The sequence below is a fragment of the Cricetulus griseus genome, chromosome 2 (genome assembly GCF_003668045.3).
Source record: "Cricetulus griseus strain 17A/GY chromosome 2, alternate assembly CriGri-PICRH-1.0, whole genome shotgun sequence".
Classification (NCBI taxonomy): Eukaryota; Metazoa; Chordata; class Mammalia; order Rodentia; family Cricetidae; genus Cricetulus; species Cricetulus griseus.
This window is the reverse complement of record NC_048595.1, coordinates 51,510,513-51,533,906: the sequence shown is the minus strand read 5'-3', so window position 1 is coordinate 51,533,906 and position 23,394 is coordinate 51,510,513. Positions and strand designations below refer to the sequence as shown.

General features: G+C 39.9%; 1 protein-coding gene across 4 annotated transcripts in view; it reads left to right on the top strand.

The window, feature by feature from the left end:
• Positions 1-23,394, top strand: part of Nfia (nuclear factor I A) — a 348,579-nt gene that overhangs the window by 185,511 nt on the left and 139,674 nt on the right. The gene's annotated exons all lie outside the window — the stretch shown is intronic.

Below are 23,394 nucleotides of genomic sequence, written 5' to 3'. Positions count from 1 at the left end.
ATTCTTGGACAGCGTGAAAGAAGGATCCCAATCTTCTCATAGTAATTTTATAACAGTTCTCTTCAAAGTGAGAAATGGCCAAAGGTGTTTGTTCATTGAAAATCATGGGCGGACATGCAGTCTTCCTGATAATGTAGATCTTAACTCTTTGCAAATGGCCTTAAGAAAGCACTGTATCTTTGAAAGATTTTTCCCTTTAAATTGTCTGAAATCAAATATCAAGAGAACATGAGATCCCTCAATTGTGTAAACAGAGTAATCTCCCTCACTGCCCTTCCCTTCTCTCTTTCCTGATTGCAGTACTGGGGATTGAACCCAGAGATCCTGCATGCTAGGCAGGTCCTGTAGAGGGCCACTGAGCCACACCTCAGATTCTATGTGAAGTTATTGTTACAGAGACCTTTTTAGATAGAATCTACACTTTACATATATGAATACCTTATGTAATGTTCAAAATGTGTGGGACACACTGCAAGGATGAGAAACATAGTCATAGATTTGAATATTAGATTGAGCAAACCCAGTCATTTAATAAAAATGGATATGTAAACTAAGTATCATAGGTCAATATATAGATGTCTTTCAAAAATCCTCAAATCTAAGGCTAACTTCTGTGATATTAAAATGATTACTTAACTTCTCAGAGCATTCATTTATTTATCTAAAATAGGATAGTACTACACTTAACATACTTGCCACAGGCCTTTTCAATGACTTTATATTAAATAAATAAAAATGCTAATAATGGTTCAGGACTATTCTAACATTTTCCTTGCCTGCATAATGCTACCATTCCGTTTCTCATCTCCTGCTCTGTGAATGAGATCCCTCTCCTCTTCCTCTCTTCCTTTTCCTCTCCCTCTGTGCTTCCATCTTCCCATCTTGATCGTCAGTTGATTACCTGGAAAGGAAAGGTAAACTGAGCTCTTTGGTTTGGTGTGATGGAGGGCTTACCTTACCACATTAGAAGTCCTATCGCTAATTGTTCAGAACACTTCCTAGTTTGTTAACCCTGGAAAGCCATTGCTTTAATTCTTCACGGAGACCTTAAATGTGAACTGATAATCCCTATTCTTATTCTAGTATTTTGGTGAAATTTTCTTTATCCAAGCCCTTCCCCCCCGACACACACACACACACACAAGAAGCAATTAATATAAAAAAGAAGAGACCTCTGAAGACTAGTTTTTGTGTCAAACAGCTGCATATTATCTGTTGTTGACAATCTATACAGCATATTTATAGACTTGTTTCTTTATTTTTGGCCTGACTGGTGATGTCTTAAATGTCCTGTTTTTCATAAAATGTATTTGGACTAATCTTCCTGAAGATGTGCCCAGAGATACATTATTTTATCTTAAAACAGGTAAAGCTATAGGGTGTGTAGCTCACAAATTGATACCCCTCCAGCAGGTCTGTAACTCATCTGTCTTCATAAAATGGCCGGCAAGCTGTTCACATGCAAATATAAACTGAGTGGGGAGAGGCCTGGCATACCTCTCTGAAGCTGCCTGTAATACTAATATTGTGCATTTCCCAGCCAAAACTCAACCCACGAATCAGCCCAGTGTTTCGGCCAAAGGCATGGTGAGACTGGCCAAGTTCACTTTTAACTGGGATGACTTGGTGCTACCTCAAGGATTCATGAGTGTGAGTTCAAAGAAAGGAAGTGTTTGTATCCAAGAGATAAAGTAACAAATTCCCACATTTCAAACTTCAGTGTGTTTTTGTTAAAGAAGAAGCCCTTGTGTCTTAGACCTCTCTCCTGGAAAAGGTCAACACACTCCTTTCCTCTGTCTGCCGTTTGTCAGCCTCAGATGACGTTACTGGAAGAAAAATATTATATTTTCTTCATTAAAGATACAGAATCACAAAGGGAATAAAGGAAGACTTTAGGGCAAGGTATTCACATACACTAGGTAGCCTGTTCTCTGTGTTGCCTTTATTGACTGTATGTCCTTCTTCATTGCCCCAGCCTATGAGCATGAACATGAGTTTCTGAATGGTATCTGGTTTCATTTTGAAAGGAGAAACTCTCATAAGTGTATCAGCTAAGTTCTAGGAAGTTTTGGAATCTTGCTGTGTGACGGCGTGACAGTATCTGTTCTTCAAATGAAGTAGGAACACATTGTTCCTTCCATATATAAATACACTTGCACAAGGGAAAACAATCTTTTTCTCATCGCTCTTGAGAAAGGTAATGGGAAGCAAATGGTATTTCCCGAGTAAACCATAGAGAGTGAACAGACAAATGGTAACATGCTGTTTCATCTCCAGAAATCAACTAGGCCATGCAACTCTACCTAAAGTGGATGCAGCTGTTTGCAGCCAGTCTGTTGTTTTCCGTAGAATTTTGCTGTCTTTACTCCTACTCCCTTAAGACTCAACTGTGAGAAAACACAAATCTTTGTTCAATTAGAGTAGTAGATGGAAAATTTTTAAGGAATTATCTGGAACCCAGAAATAAAATACCAACATTTCTGAAACTCAAAATTGATATAATCTAATGGTTAAAACTGCCTCTGGAGCCAGACAGACCTGTGTTCAAATTAAATAGTAGCTGGGTGGGTAAATGAGCTTCTTCCGTAAATTTAATTTTCTTGTAAGTATACTAGAAATACTAAAAGAAACCTACTACATGAATATCATAATGAGAACATGGGTAGAAATAGTAGAGTCCAAAGGTTCTTCAGGTAAACCTTGCCATGAGCACCAGACACTATTCAAGTTTCCCATGCTAGAGTCCTGGAGCAAAGGGGATATGGTCAGAAATAAACCAGAATTTCCAGGGCCATTCTCTGTAGATAGCCTCTAAGATGTCTGCCACTAAGTTCCTTCTTAAGACTCAGAGTGTACATCTACCTTACTGTTTAGCTATGTCCTCCTCCTTTCTGTTCATCTACCATGGGCTTAAATAATAGTGGATGGAAGAGGTGATTCAGAGTTGCTGGGGCCTCAGGGGGTGTGTGTTCCAGAAGGAGGTGTCCTAGAAAGAAGGGTCACTGCCTAGATTCCTTTAATGTTCACTAAGGGTTTTTTTTTGGAGGGGTGCATAAAACAAGTAGAATCTGTATATATTGTGTTGGGAATATAGCTCAATGATAGATCACTTGTTCAATCCTCAGGACCATAATAAAAAGAATAAAGAAAAGAAAGTTAAAAAAAAAGCAAACCAAAATTAAAGTAAACAGCACCCCCCCAAAAAAAAACAAGCAAACCAATAAAACTCTGTAAATTAATGAAGGTAGAATTCATGACAGACTCATTTTAAAAAGGTCTTCCACAGTGCCTAACTCCTCACCTTGAACATGCAGGATAAGGGTATTTATTTGCTTAACAAATAAAATTAGCATGTTGATAAAGGTGTTGCCATTACCCATATATTTTTTTAGTATATTTCTTCACTGTTCAGTTACCATAAAGGTTTTAGGGAGGAGGAGCTTCTCTGGAGAAGTTGAACATCTAATTTGTGTGTGGGGAAAGACACATAGGCAGAAATATCTAGATTTAACCAGTTGTTTCTGGAGCCAAAGTTAGAGTGAGTAGATCTAGCTTAGCTCCCCGAAAGCATGTATGGTTGGCATCAGGTATGTTTGATTGTTGTAGGGGATGCAGTGTAGATGAAGCCAATAATAACCTTACCTTAGTGATATGTTTTTTTAATTTTTTTTTGATAGTGAGAATCCATGTTAGTATTGAGGTCACTGTCTTTGACTTTAGTGGTGCTTGTTCCTGTGCAGCAGCTACACCATGTTGCCACATCAAACCTCAGATGGGCCTGTGCAACTAGGGGAAAGCCATTAATCATGACACTTGCCCCAGATTTTGAAATTATGCAACCCTACCTGCCAACTGCAATATTGACTCTGGGTGTTTTTTATTTGTTGTTTTTTGACTCTGGCTTTTATGCTGATTAATTTTATTTTTTCCAGTCCTATCTTGAATTGTTAAAATAAGTATCACTGCTAAAAGTTACTAGATGAACAAAGAATCAGCTGGTCTTCACCATAATTATTAGTACTTTATTGGTTATCATTTTCACTCATTTCTGTGTATATTGAATATTTTAATGTTTTCCAACCAAGTTGTAGGATACTAGCTTGAGATTTGTATGTAGGATGTACTTTGTAAGTTTGGGGTGAGATAAGAAAACTCTAAGTTTCTATTTATCTTTTGAATAAACTATTTTTAATTTGGAAAATGTTCTTTTAAAAAGTCAACTTAGTATTTTCTTCTCTCTACTTCTCCCACAAATATAATTGATGCCTTGCAATATTAAATCACAATGTCAATAACATTGAAAAGGCAGAAAAGTCAATTATTTCAAACTGAATAAACTGGGACTGCTCAGTGGACTTCTTACATTAGAGGCTGGTTTTGATGAATGCCATTTTTAGGTCATTTCAAGAACTATGAAGGCAACACACTCTTACAGCTTGCATTTCACTGGCAAAACAGGAGAGGCCTGGCACCATTGACTTGTAAAGACAGTCTATTGATATTTTATAATTTGCATGACTTTCTTTGACAATTACCTAGCAACAATTATTCTCTGCAGTGTATTCTTCAGAGAACTCTGCAGAGACAGACACAGTAGAGTGACCACCAAAATAGCGGCAATAAAAGTAATGATCAATACTCTAAAATATGTAAAGGTCCCAACTCGGGGAGACATTACAGCCTAAATGCCTGCTGGTTTTCAGCTCTATGTGAGTAAGTTCCCACTGATTACTTTTCAGTAATGCAATGGAGCCAGTCTCTCTTCTTTAAGAGACCAGGAAACTAAACTATGGCTTGGTCTGAAATCAGAGTTGGAAATTTGGTGAATTCTGAATTCTTACATAACTTCAGCACTAGTGACCCATCGTTGTCTCCCTAGAAATTCCTCTAGACTTCTGGGTCTTATCTTGGGAAAGATGGGTGAGGCAATAGAATGCTTGAGCTTACACAGCATCCAGTGTGGAAAGTGGAGGAAGGAGTAACTCTAAAGAAGTAGCTGTACCCTCACACACTGTGAGTAGCTGATTGTCCACACACAGACTAACTGGCCATGTTGAATGATAGCCAATAGGGATTGTTTAAGACCCCATTTCCTGATTTTCAGATTCTGAAAAGGATGAGCTGGTGATCTGTTTTAGATATTTCCCCTCCCCATCTCTAACTTCTTACATAATTACAATTATTTAATTACACAGGGAAGAAGAGAAAATGGGTTTTCTTTTTGTTTCTCCAATTCAGTTGTCCCCCTGTCTCATGAGAGACCCAGGAATACGCATTTAGTGTAACATTTAAAATAAGAAAGTGTTGATAATTTGTATGGGTTGTGCAAATACACTCATGGGTCTGGATTCTAGCATTTGAATTAAAGTGAAGAAGTTATTGTCAAGTCAGAGCTGTAGAAGGTTCACCTGCTGCTTGGCTGCAGCTCTATCTGCTACTGATGTTCTCTGTGTGAGCTGAGCCTGGAGCTAGCATGTCAGGACCCTTTGATGGGGATGCCTCTAAAAGGGCCATTGCTGATGGCCACTTTCCCGTACTTCCCCATCAATCAAATACCAGCATGGTGAACAAGTGTCAGGGGGCCTAGCTGGAGTCTGGAATTGTGTATGAGCCTTTCCTGACACAAACAGATCATTTGTCATTTCAATGAGAATTTGTTGTTTTTAAGCATGCATGTTGTTTTTTGGAAGGAATAATCCATTTATGGATAATATTAGTAAATGGAATGTGATATAAATAATGTATTTGGAGATTTGGGGGTCACTAATCCAGATTGATTAGTTGTCTGCCAGAAAAATTCATGGAGCCACAAGGATTTTGGCACCTTTTCTCAGTCCATCTTCCTCATTCTTTTTCTCTCCCTTGAGTTTTACTCATGTCCTGGAATCTCTGATTCCCTGGCATGAATTTATTGTTAAATCTACTGGGATGATTCTAACAAGGTGGAGGAGAGGTAGCATTTCCTGCAGAGAACTCTGCTCCATCTTGGTTGTTAATTTCTACCTTTGGTTGACTTGAATCCAGAGGGAGCCTAGGAATCTCAGATGCCTCATCCACAGGCATCATATGGCAAATATCCAAAAAGAGAAGTATAAAGAACACTGCGACTAGTCCGAGTCAGAGAGGAATAACCCTCCAACAAACTTTCCACACAGGAGGCAGTGTTTGCTTAGATTTCTGGAGGCATTTTACAACCTGAGAGCAAGCAAGTACTTGTGTCCTCAGAAATGAACAGGGAGAAACTTTGGAACAGGGTACATTAGCAAAGGAGAGCTGTCATTGAAAACCAGACACAGTCATCTGTGAAGGAAATATCATCTCTCAGAAACCATTCAAGGGAGTCTTCAGGGCATCTTTAGACCATACACTTAGGAGTGTTGAGACAATACAGACATGGTTCTGACATCCTATTCTTAAGGATTTGACAACCTAGGAAGGGGAGAAAAAGGCAGGATTCATTCACTCACACATCAGATATTTGTCATGTGCATTTTAGAGTCAGGGCTGATTTTTAGCACAACACAGATCAAAGCAAAGTTCAGCTCTTAAATATGCTTACCTTCTTGGCCAAGAAGACTAACCATAAACTGATTAATGCATGTAATGTGATATGTAATGTTAAGTACTATGAAGAGAAGTAAAGTTGGATGAGGATGTATTACTGTTATACAGGAAGGGCCAAATATTAAATTGTAAAATTTGCTATTATTAGTTTCTTCTATTTTACTAGAATGGAACAGCAAGGAAGCTGGCTCTGAAGTATGTATCACATGGGGTATACTTATACACAAAATCTTCATTATTTAAGCCAAATTCTGTACTTTATCTGGCAACTCCTCTGTATTCTCCACACAATCTGTAGAAGTTGTAGAGGTAGCCATGAGAGTGGTGTGTGGGAAGGTTTGGTTAGTCTGTGGTGACTTCACCAGTCACCAAGGGTCAAACCACTGGAATTTAACCCACTAAAAATGAAACCCAAGGAGACTTCTTCCAAGTTCTTGCAACTGTTGGTACCTTGCCGAGTAGTTGTTTTGAAACAATGAGCCAGTTGTCAAGTGCTGTCAGTAGGTGCAGTAGAGACAGCTGAGAGTCACTCAACCTATGAAAGTAAGTGTGGAAGTTTAATCAGTGGGATATCAATTGGATACACCATTGGGGCCCTATGTGAGTCACTGTTGAAAGAAAAGGCAAAGAAAGTGTGTTTTTTCCACAATATAGCTTGCTATTGGCAGACTATTTGCTTCATAAAAGATGATGAATATAGAAAAACTGTCAAATACTAGGACCCTAGAAGATTCCACTTTTGGAGGTGGAATCAAGAAAGGCATTTCAGGTAAGCTGGAAGGTGGAGGATTCCATCTTTTCAAAGGGGAAAGCTAAATCTGAGTGTTTTGTTTAGAGTGTTATTAGTTTCTCAGGACTAGTTTGCTTAGATTAAAAAATAAACTGGTCTGAAGATGTTAGATTTACATAAAGTTGACCCTTCTAACATTAAAAATGAATAAATGGTCACAGACTTAAGGAAAACAGTATTGGGAAATAGGATTAAATTCTTAGGGGATCTAGGGGTAAATAATGCAAAAATAATCATTTTTGTTTTTATGATCATAGCTCACATTCCTTGAGGGCTTTTTGTGTACCATGGTGTTCATCTAGGTTCTCTAAGAATAGTAGATCCTGATGGGATTCAGTCTGAAAGACACCATGGAGGGAAAGGGAGAGCCCGTGATACAGCCCCAGTGCCTAGGATGGGGAGGGGTGATCTGCATGTAGGGATTTATGTAGGAAGAGTCCCAGATAGTAGGGGGTTTCTAAGAGAATTTTGTTCAGGACAGTGAAAGTCCTTGAGCCAGTCACTCCAGTTGAATTGTTGTGTCTCTGATGCAGGAACGGGCCTGCCTCTGTGTCTTCCCCCTCAGTCATTGGCTGGGAGCAGACTGGAGGAAGTGCAGCCCCCAGGTGTGTTAGGTGTCCTGAGGAGCTGTAGCTTGGTTGTCAGGCACTGATGGTGGTCTTTGTAACAATGCTCTGATTGGCTCATTTAAGAAAGAGTTTCAAGGGTTCTCCATGAGCAGTCTTATTTAATCCTATTTCTAGAAGTGGTTGCTGTTAGTGTGCTCATTTATAGATGAGGACACAGAATTTAAATTATTTGCCCATAGTCAAGTATTCAAAAGTCATTCCAATTCACTCCAGCTGCAGTCCAGTTGCTTAGCCACTATGCATGCCATTGTGGAAAGAATGGGTTTCAAATTTGGTTTCATAATATATTGATTTATAATGTCGGGTAAGTAATTTAAACTCTCAGGCGTTTGGTTTTCTGTGAAATATATTTTATTGTTGTTTTGGTTCTAACAGTGTTAGTGTCTTTTGCTTCCTGTTTGTTTCTTGGGATGGCTAGCCATCTTATCCTCTTCTTACCCTCCCCCCCATCCCCTCTCATCTCATCTCTCTGGATATCTGCCACAGGCTTCATTATATACTTAAACTGATAGCTCAGTTTCTGTGAGTGTTACATATATGAATGTTTGTATATATGTTGGCAATGCCAGTACTTGCAACTATTCCCAAGAGATATTCAGAGAGTGGAGCCCACCGTTTCTCTTTTGCCACCTCATTGCCTTATGGACATGAAGAGGCCTCTCTTAGTAGACATCTTGATTTCATTTTTGGCAAATAATATTTTATGGAAATGTATTCTTATATTTTAGGAACATTCTTCAGGTTTTTTTGGAGGAAGTCAAATATTATGAATATAATATGTTTCATTAGTGGATATTTTAAGCAGTGAACTAGCTTTTTATTTGATTTTCTTACCAGAATTGGATAGTATTTAAAATGTGATTTGTTTTAAGTATTTAAACCAGGTGCTGTTATGTTTGTTGGATGGCATAAAACAATTACAGTTGCCAGTAAATTTGAAAGTGCTTCCGTTGCAAAAGGTAGAAGAATGTAGTTTTATTGAAAACATAAAACATTTATTTCCAGTCCCAATTTATTTTGAGGAGTACAATAAGAATTTTCACCTTACCTCTTTCATTTCAAATTTGTGAATTATTTAAAAGAATTGGTTAATTCTCCATTTCCAGTGAGCAAGACAAAGTTCATTAGGACATCTGAGTCCTGGCAATTCCCACATTTTCAGATCATGTTAACTCCATGGAGAGGTTTATCTTCTTTTAAAATTGCAAATGTTGTCTAACCTGAAAGCTTTTCAATCCAATGCCATGTTACAGTTTTGAACACTAGGTTAAGATCCCAACAACAGAAACAGGGATTGATACATTGTGCATTTTGAAATACCTGCACATAGGATCATGTCTTCATTCAGCTGCAGGTTTTACAGAGTGGTATTGTGGGAGTTTTCCCCAGCAAATCCTCGTTAGACCAGTAGTTAACAGCAGCTGGCCCTTGAAGGAAGGCAATGGGAAAAATAATAAAAGAAATGATGCATAAACATGTACACACCCAGGAAGAGCTGCATGGAATGCAGTTTTTGCTTGTGGCTCTCTTCCTGCGATCTCACTGGGTCTCTATTCAGAAATTATAGTTTGTACTTACTCAAAAAAGTAAAGGAAAGATGAATTGTTAGTGAAGAGAGCTGGTAAAGGAAGTGTTTTCAGAAATAGTCCAGCAGAGAAATTAATGCAAGATGTCCCTGATCATGAGAGACAGGCCGCTTCTGCACAGCCTTTAGCAGGTTCCGGGAAGAGCAAGGGAAGATGGGATACATGCAGACTGCCCATCCTCTGTACTGTGTCTGTTGCTTATTCTTTCCAAATATGTGTTGGGTTCCGTTGCACCTCTGTGTGCAACAAGGAGGACAAGCAAGCCAGGCAGCACTTCTCTGTGTAAAGGACCTGAACATTTACCTTTAAAGCAAAAGCAAGGTCTGTCCCGTCTGTCCCATCTGATGTCAGAAGTCAGCTCTTTCTATGTGGGATTTCCCTGCACATCACCAGGGCAAGCAAGAAACTGATCACAGTCAGGCAATGCTAGGCAGTCAACTCTATACATTGTTTTGAGTATGCTATCTGATTTTGCCATAATGGGTCTAGAGAGAGAGGAAAAAAACAGGTGGCTAAGGAACACATCCAGGTTCAGAAGCCAGTGAGAGGCCAGGTTCTGTTGCTATCTTCCTCCAGGGAGCTTTGAGACTAAGATGGTGGATAGTAAGGTACTTGGGAATTTTTTCAAAACATATACTTAGCAATGATAACGCTATCAAAATAGGGAATTCATCCTCCTTCCAGTTGATATTAATCACATCTACTTAATCTACGTGCTCATCTGGGTGCCAGGCAATAGGGATACAAACAGAAATGAAATTCAGACTGAACCAAGTACATATGTGAGCTCATCAAGTACGTATGTGAGCAAAACAGGAAGAGTTGGGCAGGTACTTACATAAAATGTGATTTGTGTTCTTGGGCGTGTTTGGATAGTATTTGGTTTGTATGGTGAATGCCGGTACACATGTTTGAGTCTATACAGGAGGCAGCAATGGTGGAGCATAAGTATGCACAGAACAGCTGAGATCTTTGGTCTCAATTCTGAAATGTACACATTCACTCTGTTACTTTGGTCTTTCTTAGCCGTTAGGATTATCTCTAAATCTCCCTCCACACATTGAGGAAATCTGAAGTCTACCTAGATTTCTGTTCTTGCTGGAAAATCTTTCTCTTCTGGCCCTCAGTTGCTCCTGCATATTCTTCTGTCCTTTGATTCTGTCTTCCATGCTCTGTGTCCCAGAGGTTTGAGCCCCTTGTCTGTCTCTACTACATACTATTGTACTGACACATGTAACTGACTTTGATGAATATAAGGAGAACAAGGCTGGTGAGGGAACACTTGGGTAATGCCTCAGAAGACACAAGCAACTTCCCCTGGATTGTAAACAATGCTGCTCTTAACAGCACTGGCCTCTGCTGTGTGCTCCATTGGCTCTCCTCTCTTCCTGCATCCCTCAGCTTTGCCTGCTTCCTCTTCTGTTCCAAAGGCAGAGGAGTTTCAACTTTGTGCTCTGTTGAATTTTTCAGTTATTATTATTGGCAATCTCACTTTTTAATTATGGCAGAAATACACCATCAAGGTATTTTCCTAATTGGTAGATCTTGCATCCTTGATAAGCTACTAAGCAAGACTTCCATCCTCTGAATGTGGAAGAGGGAACACTTAGGGTTCCCTGTAAGCAAAAAGAGCCTGCAGAGGAGAGGCTCTGGATGGAAACCTTGCAGCACAGGCACAGTGGTTTCCAGTCACTTCGTGTCTAGTGCTTGGATGGCCAGTCAACCCACCTATTTCCCTGGGATACAGCATGCTGACTGCTTCGCTGACAGCCAGAAAGCATCTATGAATGAGAGATGGAGATGAAATTAAAATGTGACTTCTTTGGCATCCACCTTTCGAACCTAGGCCTTCCCCACTTTACTCTAATTCAATTTAGTGGATGTTGGAAGGGAACTAATACAGTTAAAAAGAACTCCATGTAATCTCACTAACATTCTTAGAACATTGTGCTCAAGGTTTTCTGGTCAAGGATATTTGCATTTATAGGATAGTTAGAGCCAGGTTTCTCTTCATGTGAAAAGTCCTTGCTTTGAGAATGACATTTCTAAGCTGTCAAAATCTAATGTCCTCAAAGCTCAAATCAAATGGCCTTTTACTCTGTCAATATTGAAGAGAAGGCTGAAAGCTTCTCAGTGAATTCACAAGCTTGCTGAGTTGGGCTCTGAAAAGGACATTCGTTGAGTCAGTTATAATAAAATTCAATCCAGAGAAATGTAATGGGAAAGTACTAAAAGCAGTCACACACCCCCCCACATCTCCTGGCCACCATGACTTTGGCATTGCTTGCTGGTGGGGTTTCCTTTGGAGTGAAGCTCATCACATGCATCTTTGTCACGTGACTGTTCTCGTCTCCAGTTTCTTGTTTACAAGGAACTATAAAAATCTTCACACTAAATCTTCAGATATCACATTTACTCATCCAGACAATATTTATTTATTAAACATCTGCTGTCTTCCAGATACCATCCCAGGCCTTAGTCACAGGACTGTGGGAGCTGAGAGTAGCTATGCCTCAAATGGCACAGATCAGCAGTAGAATGGAGACCCTTCATGGAGTTTTGCCTTAGCTGGCAATTCTTTCTGCCACACAAATTCTCTGCTTTTGTTAGAGTTAACATCTTCTCCATAAAGAATGAATGGACATCAAAAAGTTACTTGAAATACTATTGAAATCATTCTCTTTTCTTCTCCAAAAAGTTTACTTGAAAATAATGTTTAGAATTTTGAGTCATTTTTGCAGTTTTAAGAATGTGTTTGTTCGGTGGTTATTGAAATAACTGCAAAGGGAGACATCCATGGGCTATAAACCCCATGAAAGCAAGAACTTTGTCTTTCTTTATTTTCCATTTTCTCATGAGTACAGTGATTAGCTACCACAGAGCATGGGGTTAATAAATTTTTGCTATAAATACAAAATCAAGCAAGACTGCAATGTCCTTGTAGCCTGGTGCAGGAGCAGTTCCTAAAGGTCTGCTATTGATGATATTACAGATGATAGTTAGGTAGAGTGTGTATACCTGGAATTCAGTTACTCTGGGTGCTGAGACAAGAGAGTACATTTGGGACCACTCTGGATCTTCAACTACATACTGAGATATTGCCAGACAAACAGAAACAATGAAGATTAAATCACATGGATGACATCAACACTCCACGGGCTTCTGTGGGGGGAGAGCATGTGGTTCCCAGCCCATCTCCTCTGCGAGAACTTATATCTAGGACTTAGATGGCTGGTCAAACAGCATATGTTTTTGCTTGTTCCGTTGTGGCAGGGATGTGTCTGAAGCCCTACTATAGCAATGTTGGCTGCCTGTCAAGGAGGAAAGGTTTGCCTTGGCCCAGCCTGGCAAGACTTCCGGCTTCTTATCTGACAATCCTCATCGTCCCTACACTTCTTGTCTGTCCACAACCAGTGGCTTTCCTCAGAACTGTGCCCTGACAGAAGAAAAACATGTAGGAGGCTCTAAGCATAGGAGAAGGAATTGTCATATGGCAAAGAAGACTGACCCAAAAGGATCCTTGTTCCTAGAGGGTTAAGCAAAGCAAAAGGAGATGCCTTAAACAGGGACAGCACTGAGCCAGAGGCAGGCCACATCCATCCTGTATCATCTCAGCGTATGCATAGGAATGGTGTCTCTTTGTTACTGTTCTTCATGACTTCCTGAGGTACACAACATGGGTAGTTTGAAGACATGGTGAGTCTGGTAGGCTTGCCACTGGAGGAGAATGTGGAAGGAGTTACATTCTCCACCAGTGTGAGCATTGCCAGAGTCCAGGCTGTGAAATGCCCCAGGAACATCTGCAAGTGATCTTATTCCTTTCTAAAGCTGACCTGGGGAAGGGACTGGGTCTCTCTCTGCCTCAGCTTTGCCATCTGAGGAAATGTTCACTGATCAATCATTTTTGCTCTTCTTTGCTTCTAAGGACTCTGGAAGAATATAATGTATAAAATATCTGATGATGCATAAATCAAACAAGCTGCATACAAATCTAACTACTAAAATAATTCCCAGAAACCAGTTCTTTTGTTTCCATGTCTCTTCCAAAAAATATCAAGAGTCTGCAGATGATGGTCTTTTTTCCCCAACACAACGATACTAGTTTTTAGGTTGAGCACAATTACAGAGGTCTTACATATATATGTCTGATCCTCTCTCATGGAGAATGCATTGTACCATTTGACACACAATTTTCACTCCAGGCCTGCAGAATCCGGAAGGAAAAAACAAAAGCCATGGTACCACGATACTACCTGTATTCTGAACTTATCTGATATTCTAAACTTTTCAAAGATAATTTTTGAAATGCAAACATCCCAAGCCACCTCAAACAGCCCAAAGAAAAGCACAAATAAAGCCTTAATGTCTAATGACATCTCAATTTATTCAGAATACATTTAGGGAACTTCAGAATATGTTTGCGTGTCAGTATGTGGCTTCAGACTGGCTCAAGTTCATTTATTCTCAAACTCCCTGGAATTCCCAGACTTTTAAAATTCTTATTTGAATATTTTTGGATTCACTTTCAAATAGCTTGTATTTGGCTTTTCTTTGTAAGGAGAATAGCCAGCTCAGGGAGAAAACAGACTTGAGTTATGTATCCTTGGTGTTTGTGTAGCCACATTTTATTAGAAGCCGAGTATGCCCCAAAACAGTTACTTCCAGAAACTCTTGCCTGCATTTGGTGACATTAAAAGGAGTCATCAGTATCTGCCTTCTCAATATAATGGAATGAAGAATCTCCCAAGTATAGACTTTAGATCCCTGACAAGTTATTTCTCAAATTTTAAAGGAATGTTTGAGTGGTAACTCTTATATCTGTTTTCAAGCCTCCATTTTTGTGCCATTACAACCCATGCCTGTCATGTACCTGTGACTCCAACACATCCCCTGATGCCACACATCTATGCCTTCAGGATATGTTTAAAAAAGTAACAAACAGCCCAGTGTGATGGCTCATGATGTCTATAATCCTAGCAGAGCACCCAGGATGCTACAATAGGACTGTTGCACACTTGAGGCAGTGGGGCTGAGCCCCACATTCTGGGCTTTGTTGTGAGTTATAGGCTAGCTTGAGCTACATAGTGAAACACTACTCAAAATAATAATAATAATAATAATAATAATAATAATAATAATAATAATAATAAGCAAATTTCATAGAAAATAGATATGTTGGCATGGCTACAATGTTTTCCCCTCCATAATAATCAACATTTTGTTGATTGTAATGAGTTCTTATACTTTCTCTTCTCATAAATGTTTTCAAGTGTGTGCACATAAAGGCTCATGGGAGTGGGTATGCCAAGCCATTCCCAAGGCGGTGTTCTTTCCCTATGATATTTTCTGAAGACACTCCCTAGTCATCCTACGTGATGACTCCAAGTTGGTGGAAAAGCCTTCCTTGGTTAAATGGTTCATTTATTTCATTGGCCTGATGAAAGCTATGTGAACCACAATGAACCACAACAATTATCAATTTAATTCTTTTTTTTACCCCATATTCATTTAGAACGTTCGCTCTATAAATATAGAGCCCATAGATAAAAGGTTTCTCTAAAAATCACTCTCTTTTCAAGATGTTTTCATTAGTTGGTATTCGTTTAAGTGGGTTCTGCTCTGCATACCATTAAAGATGCGTGTAAATGTTTTTATTGGTTCCTTCCCTATCTTCCACTTTTATATTTCCTCTATAAGAGTCAATGCCATTAACCTTAGCAGTGCTGAGTGTGATTGTCTTTCGATCAGCCCCATCATTGCAAACCACTGATCCATAGCTTACATTACTTAAACCACTGGTTCCTAAACAGAAAAATAGCTCCATTACCTACATGGAATGGAGATGGGCTGACTGGAAAATCCTTTCAAAAAGAAGACTGATCACAATGCTTGCTGGCTCCTCTGGGAACAGCCCTTTCTTGGATATAAATGTTGCAGTAGTAGTACCTAGGTTTCTTCTTTTAACGCTACATGAAACTTTTATTAAAGATACATGTGTGGGTTCCACTGAGCCATTTGGATGTAGATGTAGTCTTTAAGAGACATACTTTTCTTGAAGGCAATGGGCAGGTATAGATCTAATAATAATGCAGGGAGAATATGCTAATTCAGGGGAAACAGACGAGGGTGAAGAGAATAGAATGCTTCAGAGACAAGGAGTAGAAAGCCAGATTTCAATAACTTAGAAGAACAGAAAGGAACCAAGAGACAGAAACATGTTTCATATCAACAGGATTGCACTACCGAGGTACCTATTGGTCTGGAAGTTCATAGAGAGCTGGAAAAGCAGGAGTATGACCTGCACAAAGAAGAACAAGCCCTCGTTAGGAAGGCATGGTGTCCTAAGGACAGGACTCAGACTTTTGTCTCTGAGTGTCTGCTTACAGCACAATCAGATTCCCAGGTACATGGATCCTGGCATCTGTGCCTCAATTTTAGCCTCATCATGTCATTCATTCAGAACACTGGTAGAAAAGGCCTTGGATCAGGATTCTGAAGACTGGCCTTCATGCATGGTCAGCCACAGCTAACGATGATACTGGGGAGTAACTTCTCCTTTCTAATCCTTGATGATGCTTCCATAAACTGTAGATTAAAAACAGTACCTACCACATAGCTGTCAAGCATTTCAAATTCAATAATGAAAAAAAGCACAGTTCCCAGCATCTGACCTAAAATAAATAAATATAAATAAATAAATCAAAAAAAAAAAAAAAGCCGGAACAGCAGAGGCCCTGGAGATGACTCTGTCAGTAAAGGGTTTGCCACATAGGCGTGAGGAACTCAGTTTGGATCCCAGCCTCCCACTTGAAAGCTGGGCTCAGTGGTGTTTGTCTGTAACCCCAGTGCTTCCAGACAAGTGGGTCTCTGGAAGCTTACTGAACAGCAGGTCTAACCAAATTAGTGAGCTTCAAGTAGAGCAAGAGAATGTGTCTCAAAAAATAAGGCATATGGCCATGCATGTGGACCTGCATGCACCCATATACCACACATACACACACACACAAGAAAAAAAGAACAGTGGAGACAAATGTTGATGCCTCAGTACCATCTGAGATAAGTTTATCTTATTTTAATGATTGACATACAGGTACTTTCTGCCATCCCTTTTCAACACGAGTTCAATCCCGGGGGCCAACAAGATGGAAGGAGAGAATCTATTCCCCTACATTGTCCTCTGACCTGCACAGGTGTACCATAGCAAGTACCCATGCACTCCCCTGACACACATATAAGTGCAATAGTAAAGTAACATTACTACACCGTCCTATCGTTAGGATGACAGAGCACTTCTGTGCTGCTTGTTCATTTGCTCACAGGGATCCAGCAAATTTGTAGAAGCCCCTAGGAGACAGTCCTTTCTGAATACATGTAGGTGCTAACGCGTCTCTCTTCAGATAGACTCTGTCACTATAACTATAGACTCTGCAGTTTCCTTGAGTCACTGTCAACATTCACTGCCATGGCAGCATCTCTGCTCTTGATCTTCACATTGATTCATATTTTTACCTCCCTTACCCGTCTTTTGAACTTTCCTTTGAAGTTGTGAAGACTCATGTGTCTGAAAACTCAAGTCTCTCTTCATCTATGAGATGAGAATGTTAACCAGTGTTCGCCAAAAAAGGCCACCTCTTTTTTTTTTTTTAATTTAGTCTCAGTGCCTCAAAAAGAAAAGCTTTCACTTAAAAGTCCAACCTTTCAGAAAAGCATTTTTGTTCATGGGAAATCTCAATGGGGTAAACTGTAGATAATGAATTTAAGGAAACTATCTGGCAGCCCAGGCTTATGCAAGTTTGAAGTGCTTGGTGAAATCTGACAGTCCAAATGGAAAATTACTCAGCCTGTTTCCTCAAGATAGACTTGTTTGTACAGGGACTCGAAGTTTAGATGGCAGAACCGTAGATACACATGCTGTTCCTATGAGCTGTGTTTTTAACCTCTTAGTTTGGCACACAAGCCTGTTAACATCTTCATTTGTGTTTCCTGGGTTATTAGCAAATGGTGCCATACAGTTCTATTGGATTCAGAAAGGTGGGGGGGGCTCCCCTAAGAATCACTCTTACCCCTGAGGCTTTAACTCCTGGTTCATAGGAAGAGCAGTCTTAAAGGGGATACTCAGTCCCACAGTCTTCAGATCAAAGCTTTCAAATGTCCCAAGATCTCCCATGTAGCTCCTTCCTGTGCAGAGTCCTGCATAGGATCTCTGGGGATACAAAACCCTCTGGTCCATGAATACAGAATACACTGAGTCCTCCAGAGCAGCACATGAACTGAGAATAACAGAGGGTACATCACAGGCACTCTGGGGATATAGCTCAGTGGTAATTAAATATTTTAGGTCCTGGGTTCAATCTCTAACAACACACACACACACACACACACACACACACACACACACACACACACACACGCACGCACGCACGCACGCACGCACACGTACATGCACACGCACACACACACACACACCTGTATTTCCACAGCTGTTAACCTGATTACGAGTGAGAGATAATTCATCTTTATGACCATATTTTACATACTAAGGACAGTAGCAATAGTAGACACAATTTATGTTGCACTCACAGGTTTCATAGGATACCTTACAGGATATCTTCCAAGTATAACATTTTCATATTCAAACAGATCTTACCTACTTCACTTACGTATAAGAATTAATAATATTTCATTTTTTAAAACTGACATCAGTTTGAAAACTTTTAGGAATATTGCCATTTACAAATTAGATTCCAAGAATTCTCGATAGTCGCTGGTCAGTCAAAAATAATATAAAGTGTCTTTAGCATGACCATTTATGAATATATACCATCAGAGAGACATTGAGCTCATTATAATTATTCTCTATAATGTAGTCTATATTACAGTCTATAAAGAATAATCCAGTATATCCAATTTTATTTCTGTCAGTGTAACAATGCTTTCTCATGAAGATTTACTACTAATAATTTTTCAAATCACCAACCTTGCATATGCACAAACATGACAGAGAAATATACAAAATGTATATGTATACATGGACAGTATACATATTCTAAATATATGTATATGCTTAAGCAAAGATCAGTGGCTTACAAAAATGTGTACAGCAAAATGGGAAAACAAATGAAACATGAGAATTGACAAAATAAATTAATTTAAGTAGACAGGTAAAATCAGAGAAAAGCTTGAACAAAAACTCTGCCATGTAGTACATGATTAATTACATTAAGCTATAAGTTTGGTTCTGAATTTCCTGGCAGCCAAAGGAAAAAGAGAAACAAAGATGATTAATTATGTGCTTCTATTACCCGTGAGAAAATAAACACCAGTACACTGGGGACGGAAGCTTTCATTGGCACTCTGTTCCAATATAAATTTCACATGGGACTCTGGCATGAGGACACTGAAGACCGTAGGAACAGCCCGTGTTTTGGATGTAGATGTAGGAGACTGGATCAGGGGACTTCTCTTAGTGCCCACAAACTGGGCACTGTGAAAGCAATGTGATCAAACTAGGATCCATAATCCTGGGAGAGCCATGAAAGTATCTTGCTTCTAACCCATCGGTAAATTTACAAAATCTAGTCAAGGTAGGAAGGCCTTGAAGGGTCATAGTCTTCAGAAATTCTAAATATTTCTGACATCTAGATCTTAATTAAAGTCAACACCTGTTTTTTTAAGGGGTGCTACTCATCTGCCTCAAACAACCGTTCTTTAAGGACTTAGAGACACTTACCTGAGTGTGACAGGCATTTGTCCTGTGCCTACCTGTTGCAGAAACCCCTCTGGCATCTTCCCAGTGGCTTGAGGACCCCTTGACCAGAGGAGGCTGCCTGCTGTTTACAGGAAGATGAGGGTTAGAAGGCAGAGCCTTTCGAGACAGAAGAAAAAAAAATGTGTTTTAATCCCCCATCCCAAAATAGCTGGTATCAGAGTCTTGTCTGAAAACAGGTATTTGTGTTTGGTTGGTTGATTGGTTTGGCTTGATTTTGATAGCTCTGGCTGTCCTGGGACTACTTTTTAGGCCAGGTGACCTCAAACTCAAAGAGATCTACCTGCCTCTGCTTCCCAAGTGCTGGGATTAAAGGTGTGCACCACTACTGAGCTTTGGCTTCTTGAAAGAAAGCAGAAGACTAGACATTATCCTTACCAGGTCCTTCCAAAGGAAGTAGCATGCTTCTGAAGGTGCTTGCTGGCTCTCAGCCACTGTTGACCTGGGGAACCTCTTCCTCTGGGTCTCATTATTAGCTTTCTTCTGAGAAAGGATTTTTCTCCCTCACATATGGCAAAATTGGATGAGCTACAGCTGCTTAGAAATAAAATGGTTTTTGAGGTAGGAGGAAGTACTAGGTAGAAAAGTATGAGTTTTGACTATTGCAATATCCCCAGTGCAATGGGTGGAGGTTTTTTCATTTGCCCTCATTTACTCATAGCAGAGAAGTGTGGCCTGGCACCTGAATCCTCACCCAGACCCATGTGCTCTCGATAAATACCCTAGGGGGAAAAAACTTTACTCATAGAAGAAGCCATATGGAACATAATAATGTCAACAAATTGGTAAGCTATTTCTTATGTTACACTGTTAAGTACAGCAGTATGAAGAGCATTTTCTTCTCCAAATGCTTAATTTATAGCTACAGCTATTATTTTAGTATACAACCTCAGATTTATTTCAGCAGAGAGAGCAATTGGGAGGCTCCAGGACAGTGACTAAGTGGGAAATTGAAGCAATGATGAGTGAAAGTGTAGTTTCTAAGAATCTCACTTTTATGGAAACCCCCTTAGACTAATGACAGAAAAGAAAACATGTGGTATGCCTTGGGTAAATCAGTCCTTCACAGGATGTTTGAGTTCTTGTGTTTGGTCTTCACCCTTAGTAACAAGTATAATGAATGCATCAAAAATAAAGCATGCAGACCTTGTGACCTATCTTGTAATCAGCACAAGTTGGTTTAGGGCAGGGAAATCCAGCTGCATATTAGTTTTATTAGCTGTTCCCAAAGATTTTATTGCAATATTGTGGGGGGAAAAACATCAACAAACCTAACTTTCCAATGTGTTTCCTATTCAATATGTATTTTATTTGGAGAGTATAACTAAGCAATATGTTTATAATTTCTTTGTTCTTAATTCATCAAAACAATGCCTTGTGGGAAAATGATTGCAGCATAGGGGAATATCCCTGTTCTAACAACCTGTTCTTCAAAACAAGAATGTCTTTCATGCCCCTTCAAGGCATTCCAGACTATACAATGCCTTTAAAAGTTCAAATCATCACTCCTCATTTGTTTTTAATGATATTGAAATTATTTTTTCTATTCTGATGATCACATTTTGAACTATTAATTGAATAGTTAAATGAGCTGTGAACTGTGTCTGATTTTTATCTTTCATCATCATTTCTTTTATTGATGAAGAAACCGAGGCTCAGAGAGATTACATACCTTGAACAGGCCAGATGGCTTCTAAATGGTAGAAAATAATGACTTCTCCCTTCAACTTTGAGCAGATGTTTCTTAAGCACCTACTTTGTGCATACAGCTTTCTGCCCCTCATAGAACATGCATTCTATTTGCTGGAGACCGAAGATTAAATTACAAATCAAAAGATTAAGTAGGGATCAGTGCTGTAAAGAAAAATTAAGAAATAAAGAATCACAGAGTGTCAGGATTTTGTGTTTAAAAGAATCAGGCATCAGTGTCTCACTCAGAAGTTGATATTTTTAGCAAAGGCCTAAAGGCAGTGATGGAGTAGGATGAAAGGCCAATGTCTGAGGAAAGACTTGTGCAGAGGGTCTGAAAATAGCAAGAGAGGAGAAGGGGAGGGACTCAGGAAATGAGACCCTGGTGGGTGAGTTCAGACCAAAGCAGGATCTGAATTCCTTAGAAGACTTGTGAATCCTTCTCCTGACTACCAGTCCCCAGGTTCCTGGTCAGAAGTTCCTCAGTGCTGCAGCTGCTCCAGGAATGGTGTTTTATTCCACAGAAACTGGAGTGAGGCTGGCTTGTACCCTCAGTGGCACTGATGCTATTTCCAGGATTTGAACATAGAAGAAACAGGATCTCCTGCTGCCATTGGAGACCATGCATCATCTTTCAATTTCATCTATGTGCTGTTTTTATTTGACAAAAGCATGGGGGAGCTATAGAGCAAACATCTAGCACATGCAAGGCCGTGAGTTCTATTCCTACCACCACCACCACCACCACCACCACCACCACCACCACCACCACCCATCCGTAGCATGACTGACTAAGCATTAGTTTCGTTAACCTAAAATCCATGTGGTTAACACTTTCCTTTTTAAATAGATTCTAGTTTAAGGAATGTATGAAAAACAGAGAGAGAGAGAGAGAGAGAGAGAGAGAGAGAGAGAGAGAGAGTGTGTGTTCAAGTCACTCTAGTCAGGATACTTTCTTTGCCAGTGGAACTTTCAGGATCTTCCTAGGAATATAAGGCCTCATGGTATATTTCCAAGGAAGCAAAGGAAGAGGGGGAAGTAGGTTGGGAAGCAGCAGTGGTCACATGTGAAGAGACTGCCACTGTCCTTCAGCTTCTTGGCATTGTTCTACTCTCTGACCCTGACGTCTGGAGAGTTAAATGATGCCAAGAAATTGTGTTTGCAGCACACACACAGATCCTGAACCATCCCAGTCTCTTAGGAAGAAATGATGTGAGAGCTGAAATGCAGTGCTTGCCCTCCTTCCTTCCTGAGGGCAGAACAAGGGAAGTAGTGAGAAGACAGAAGTTTGATGTCCAGTTAGTAGCTTGCTAGCTTTACCCAAGTCTCCAAAATTCAGCATCACCCTAGAAGGGTTTTATCCAGTATTAGATGTGATTAATGTTATTATCACACTAAAAATATATCCTATTAGCTTTTCAAGTTTGTAGTCCATGCCAATATACTCACTGCATACAGAAGTATATATTATGGAGCAACTTAGATGTAAGTATTGTGACCATCAAATGTGGAGCGACACAGGATGGGGAGAAAGAAATCAAAGAAAACAGAGATGTGCTATAATTAAGTAGAACTATGTTCACCCATTTTTGCCCGGTATAGTGATTGTAGGTTACAAAAAAATGTTTTATTTCAAAATAGCTAAAAGAACAAAAATCTTTGAATGTTTTCCTCACAAAGAAATGACAAATAGCTAGGTGTGTTGGTGAACACCTTTGATCCCAGGACTTGGGAGGCAGAGGCAGGTGGATCTCTGTGAGTTCAAGGCCAGCTTGGTCTCCAGAGTGAGTGCCAAGACAGCCAGGGTGATAAGAAACAAATACTTAAATATTTAAGGTGATGTGATGTGTATGTTGATTGCTCTGATTTAAGCATCACACAATCCATGGAAGCACAAAGTACCCCATAAACATGTACAATTTTGTGTTGATCACAGACAGCTAAGACTTAAAATAACAAGAAAAGGAAGATATGGTAAAGAATGAGAATGATAGCAAAAGGAGGGGGGGCAAGGAGGAGAATGACAGCAGACATGGAACCACGGAAAGTTCCCAGACCCTGTTAGGTAGGGCAGAGGTTAAGTGCGAGGCACTGTGTTTCCCTGCTCTCCAGGGCACCAGGCTGAATGCACCTACAGCAGCCTCCATAGTACCTGGAATGGCCCTGGGCTGCACATTTGGGGAGCCGTAGACTGCATGGAGTATGGAGACTTGGACATTAAAACATGGCCATGGTGACTGACAGGTGGGCTGTGAGATGTAGTGACTGTACAGAGCTCAAGACACATAATCTGGGAGGCCAGACAATTTTCACAGATTCCTGTGAAAGCCCTGAGGATGGCAATTTCTTTTGTGCCTGTCCTGATGCCAA